This window comes from Lonchura striata, chromosome 2 (assembly GCF_046129695.1).
Source record: "Lonchura striata isolate bLonStr1 chromosome 2, bLonStr1.mat, whole genome shotgun sequence".
Taxonomy (NCBI): domain Eukaryota; kingdom Metazoa; phylum Chordata; class Aves; order Passeriformes; family Estrildidae; genus Lonchura; species Lonchura striata.
In genome coordinates this window covers 64,171,172-64,178,024 of record NC_134604.1, presented here as the reverse complement: position 1 = coordinate 64,178,024, position 6,853 = coordinate 64,171,172, and positions in this window count along the sequence as shown.

The following is a 6,853-nucleotide window of genomic DNA, read 5'->3' as shown; positions in this document are numbered from 1 at the left end:
AAGTGATGTTCACACTTTTCAATAGTTTTTTCTTCAGTTTTAGTCCTGGCTGGGTCTGCGAACTGAGGGCCCCATGAGAACTCAGAATGCATCTGACAAACTCCTGGCACCTGTCTTTTGCTATATCACTGTCTGAATCCACACTGTGTACTCACCTCTGCTGGGTAAAATAAAACGTGGTAAGTGAGGATGATCTGGAGATTCACTTCAAAAGCACACCCTTGATCCACACCAAAACATGAAAGTGGATGTGCCCACAGGGTGTCAGACAGAAAGGGAGCTGGTATGACTTTCCCAAAGCTGAGAGCTGGAGCCTGCTCCACAGCATACCACTCCAGCATCCTCGCCTCAAATCACCTTTCCACCTGGTGTTGTGCCTCCATCCCCACATACATGCACGAGTTCTCAGGTCTCCACTTCTGCAAGGATCTATGCACTCTTCAGAGAGTGTAGACACTTCCTGTTTACCACTCACACATCTTCACTTGGCTCAGTGTGGTGTTCTACCCCCTGCTATTAATTTTACCAATGACTGAAATGACAGGGATACTAAGTACTGTGTCAATGGAACTCTGCTCTTAGTGTAAAGAAAGGGAAAAATTGGGTACTGTTATTAAATGGTTGTTTAATTGCTTAAAGCCTGAGGTCTGTCATTCTTTTCTTAGCCAAAGGCCTGGGTTATAATGAAACTGTGATAAATATGTCTAAATTAGGCATGTGTTGGAATCAGACATGGGTAGAAATTGCCTGGCATTAAAATGACTGTGGAAAAACTTCTGTTTCACACATGGAAACTGTTTCTCAGTTAAAATTGGCATTGGAAGCCTAGGGAGAAGCAAACAAGCATGAATTTCATGCAATTTATCTCTTCCATGGTATATGCCAAGGTCCCCAAGTCAGTGTTTGCTTTGCTAATGGCATCTCTACAGCAGTTCATTTATTTGCCTTATATGGCCTGTACATTCACTCCCTGAGCTGCTGCCATTCTGCTTTCTCTCATGGAAACTGTACATTGAATTCTGCATCTCTCCTGAAGCATCTTATTTTGCCAACTGTCTCTGAATGCCCCCACAAGCTTGCTTCATGGCTTAGTCACGTGCTGGGAAATAAGCTTTAGTTCACAATTCATTTTCTGTCCAGGGAGTTTTGTTTTGATTAGGAACAAATTAAACACATTGTGTTTATAAGGTAACATCCAAATTCTTATTCCATTTTTCTCCTAATGTTTAAAACTCATCATGCTTCAACTGTATCAACATTTGATTCGCTTTTTAGGATGATTGTGCATGGAAGTATTTTACTTAAAAGTTAACTGAAATATTTCTATCCCAGTCTAAGCTGTTCAAAAGAAAAGGGGAGCTATTACATAGTGCTTTAGGATTCACAATCTTTCTTGCTACCACAAAAGCAGATACCTCCTCAGAATATATCAATAACAAATCACATGGTCCCCAGGATCTCATCTACACTGAAATAGCAGCTGGTTTTAAAATTGGTCCTTGTGTTTTGAATTTTAAAAATAATCCACTTGTGAGAAATCTTCCTAGTTGGTCAAGGGAGCCTGAGCCATGGATTACCCTCTGCTACAACCACTGAAGTCAGACTGAATCAGACACCCATGAATACATTATCAGAAAACTACCCTAGCAGGAAGATGGAAAAATGCTTATAGATTTTACCATTTTACTTGTCCTCAATCCATTGACTAAGTTGCTGTTACAGCTGGGGCACAACAGACTTGATGGAGCTAATCAGCACAGCAGAATAAAGACAGAAAATCCTGTCACTGCACCTAAATCAATCCTGGCTAATATACACATCACAGGCTCGACCACAGACTCTTTTACTACAGTATGACTTGTAAGAAAACATAAAATGTCATAGGGGAATATGCATGTTCCTGAACCCAAAAGAAAATGAAGCAGCTACCAAACCTCCATCTCATTCTTCAGTCTTTGCCCAGAAAATGAACCAAAAGAGTCTTATCTTTCAGGCCACCATATGTTTTTGGTTGTGTGGTCTGCAGAAAAGTAATCACACCAGCATGGTTCCGAGCATCTCACAAAACTGGATCTTCAGGTCGTGTCTGTACTCGATTTTAAATCAAAAATGACAGTATACATACAAAAATAGACTTAAGGCTATGCACTGGGAGCAACAGAAAGTCAACCCAATTATTCAAATATAGTCACTGAAAACCAAACAGACAAGTACTGCTAGAGAAATACCCTGATAATTAGTATATTTGCCTGAAATTATGCCCAGTCTTGCAGCAGCTAGGGAAAAAAATCAACTAAACATCAAGGAAAAGAGAACCTCAACTCAAACACCTGAAAATTTCTCAGAGGAAGGTAAGAAAACAAATTCAAGTGACCAGATCCTGTCCATCTGTATGGTGTCCTTCCAAGCCAAATAAATTGCATATTTTCTTCTGTGGGTGGAACTAGACACCTGGGGTTTTGAGATGTCCCATCCAGACCTGAATTTTGGCCTATAAACTTAGCTCTAACCAAAAGATCCTCTCTCCGCTTCTATTTTAATACTATCCTATCATCAACGCTTATTTTTCTGGTAGTTCTAATAGTGGTAAATTTTGTGAATTCTCTTACAAACAATTTATAACAAAACTTGCCATATTTCTGAAAGACAGTTGTCTTACACAATGCTGTTGTTGCTAACATTGGTCTTTGAATCTCTGGGTGCACATAAAAATAATATGTCAATGCAAAACAAAAGAGGAAAACAATATTATTTGCCATAAACCCTTTGCATGTTGTTTCATCTTTATGAAGTTATTATTTATCATCTATTATATAAAAGCCACCAGGTACTCTACATTCTGCAAGGCTCTAAAATAGTAGCTACAGCTATTGATTTTCTCTTTTGTGGCCTGTTGTTGACAAGCCTGGTGGCTGTGGGAGAGGCCAAGGAGGTTTATTCTGCACCAGCCCCTTGGCTGAAGGGAGGAATGCCTGTTCTGTCCTTGCAAACACGGACAAAGTGACTGAACTCTGAGATAACAGGTCCCAGACCCATTCTCCGTTACCTGGAAATTGTCTTAGCCTTGCACAAACTCATGAAAATCATGGCTGTTTTCAATCCTTAATTTGACTTCTTACGATAAGGAACATCTGGATGATGAACGAGTGATTTCCCAGCAAGAAATGCTCATCTACTGGCAGCCGGCTTTCTGTGCATGTAGACCCAATACAAATAATTTAATAGTGTCATCTTACTTATGAGTGGGACACCTGTCTATCTGCCCCAGATGCTGGTAAAGGAGGATGAGATGAACAGGAACAGGAGCAGGTCTTGCCGCGGTGCTTTCTCACACTAAGCGGCGGGCGCGTTTGGAGACACGGGTTTGTTTAAGGACACGTGCAACAGAAAGACGCTGTTTCTTTCCGCTTCAAACCTCAGTCCGGGTCCAGCTTTCGGCAGGCGGTGCCGGTTTCCGCGGCGGGCCCGGAGCGCCCCGGCGATGTGCGCCCGGGGCGCTGAGCTGCGCTGCGCTGCTCGACAGTGACACTCGGTGGGCGGCGGGGCCGGAGCAGGGCCGGGGGCGGCCCGGCCCCTCCGCAGCGTCTGATGCGGCTGCAGACGAGAAGGGAGTGTGTGTGAAAAGCGGGGGCAGAGAGCAGAGCGTGCTTCTGCTCTCCATAAAACCTCTGGGATTTGTACCCGCCCTGGGCCACTGTCCTGAGGCTTCTAAGGTGCCTTTGCAGAACCCAAAGGTGACTTTTAGCGGTTTGGTTGAACAGGGTGTATCTGAGAAGGGGGCTCAAGGCAGCGTCCTGTTCCTCCCCCAGTCATTTTCCACAGAACTGGAGCAGAGCTGCCTCTCCCCGTGAGTCCCAGCAATCACTTGTATCTAGGTCACCCTATTAGATCACATTCCCAAGGATATGGCTAATGATTTCTGGGGTTTTTAGAAAGGAAATCTGAAAATCCTCGAGTTGGGGACAATGGCCAATTCATTTTCCAAGTGGAAGCTCATTTCCTCCCTTCCCATCGCACCCTGAGGGCTGTACAGAACTCGGGGACTCCACGAAGCTGGAACTTCTGAAATCTCACAGATATTCATCCACAGAAGAATTGTAATGCTAGCTCTTGACAGATGAAACCCAAACAGAACTCACTTCCAGGTGTATCAATGTCCAAAACATGTTCTCAGTGGGGGAAGAACCAAGTCCTTTTATTTTACAACTCTCCAAAAGGCTTGTCCTTAGTAAATCCAGTATGTATATAGCATTCATATACCTACACGGGCATGCATTTAGTAGACATATGTGTATTTATAATACAGATATATGGATTATATACATATCTCTAAAATACATATATAGGTATAGATACAGGAGACCAGGCTGGTCAAGCAGGACTGCCTTTTTTAAATCTGTGTAGGCTGGGTTTGCTCCCCTGGTTGCCCTGTATGGGCCATGCAATGGCATTCAGGATATCTCTTCCATAACCTTGCCTGGTGCCCAGGTCAGGCTGACAGGCCTGTAGTTCCCCAGATTGTCTTTCCAACCCTTTTTGTAGATGGGTGTAATATTTGCCAATTTTCAGTCAGCTGGTACTTCTACAGTTAACCAGGACTGCTGGATGATTGAGAGTGGTTTGGCAAGTTCTTTTCATTAGTTCCCTCAATATTCTGGGGTGGATCATCAGGGCCCATAGACTTGGGCATGTCTAATTGCCATTGCAGGTCACTAGTCCTTCTGCTTTATGGGGGCTTCACTCATCTCCCATACATGCTCTGGGAAGATCTCTTAACCCTCTCTGGGAAGGTTCAGCACTGAGAGTGTTCTCTTGATATTATATTATAACAAAATAACCTATCATAGATTGTGCTTTTGCAATATAACTACATATTTCAATATTCCTTTTCCTGATGAAAAAGCTAATTAGCAAGGTCATTAGTTACCACTTATAAGGGGAAAGATAGTAATTCCACTAATGTGCTCACAGGAACTTCATTTATATTACCTCTTAACCTTTACAAGGATATTACAATTTCAATAATTAATTGCTTTTTGCAATTTAATTTGCAGTTTACCATTTTCAAGGGAAATTGCCCATTAAAACAAGGGGTTTTAAGGAAAAAATCTTTACTCAAGTATAGATCACAAGCTGGCCTTACAGAAACTAGATATTTGCTAAGCCATTTTCATATTTGAGTAGAGAGAACTCTGTTCTAGCTCTGTATATTAAAGAACTGCCCACTGCTTGAGTCTTCAGACATTTGCAGAAAAATGAGGTAGAATGGAGCTCAGAATGGAGCTTTGGAGGCAATGACAAAAAGGGAATTAAATCTTATTCTCTTCCTTCAAATTTTCAAAGGCAATGAATCCTTCCTCTCTTATTGATGCAGTAAGAATTTGCTTTCTTCTTCCTTGGCACCCATCTTGTTTCTTCAACTGAAGTTAATTTATGCTGCAATACCCATCCATGAGGGCTTCTGCTAACCTCAGTGACTGAAAAAAAAAATGGGCTCAACCTCATAAAACACATAAATTCTGTCCGTGAATCACCAAGAACTTAGGTATATCCTCAAGACAGTGCCCAACACTTTGGAAAATGGAGGTCAACATATGTTTTCCTGCTCACCCTCAAGTCTCTTGTTAAACAGCTACTAAATGAATCAGACATAAGCCAGTATCCAGTAGTATGCTGACATATCTCCACTACTGATAGTAGAAATTGTGTCCAAATCCCATCACACTAAAAGAAATTTAGATAAATAGTGGTATCTGAGAAGGTGAATAATGCATTCCAAGTGAGCATGCCTGTGATAGAGTAAAATACATACTTCTGAGAGAGGGATTTGCATGGGGATGGACAGAAGGTGACAAAGAAGAGAAGAGGCACAGAAGAGGGAATAGAAGTAGCAGGTATGAACTAGACTGCAGCACTGATTTATGAATGAAAATGTAAACATTTTTTCTGGTTCAGGAGGAAAAATTACACTAGCCCTTGGGCAGTTCTACCTTTTCAACTGGCAAGTCCATGATATGTCACCCAAAATGATATACATCTGCATGATATGTCATATGCCTACAGTCAGCATCTAGATAATTTTGCTGTGAAAACAAAAAAAATTGTAATTTTTAATTGTAAAATCCACTTTTTGGTTTTTTTTTATCCCTTTCACCATGAGTACAAGGAGAACCTGGGGTTACGCTGGGATTCAAACACAGCATTTCATTTCCGCAGTACTGAAGCTGGGGCATACTCTTAGAATTATTTGTAGAAAAGTCAAAAGTCACTGTCAGACAAATAGAGGCAAAAAAAAATTTGTCTGCTCAACAGTCCAGCGCACAAGTTTTCTATGCAGTCAGAGGAGAAGACGGTAGGAATCTGAGGATGACTTGTATTCTGAAAGTGCCTTTCTTTTCATGCTCTGATAGATGGTTAACTGTGGATTTTCCATCTGACTTTTAGGTGTTAGAAAACTGCTGAGATGTATCCCTCTAAAAGTTCTTCATTTTGTCTGCAAGTGTGCAGATATTTAAGTTGATTGAGGCCACTTAATAAGAGCTCCATATATCAGCAATGGATCAGCAATTACATCACAGTAAAATAATCTGCTTTTTGACCACTAAAATGGAAGTCTAGCTCCAGGCCATCATGGGTATTTCTTGTCATAAGCTTTCTTCAGTGAGGTACAAATATGTTAATTTTGCCAGTTAGCACTGCAATCTGTTTAAAGCACCTGATACTTTTCCTTGAGATATTACCTTGCCTATATTATTAGTACTCTAGACTTTATCATATAAAAGAAGATGTATGGGATAGAAGCAGAAAGAAGCCTCTAATCATCAAAACTAACATAAAAATATCCTTTCAAAAC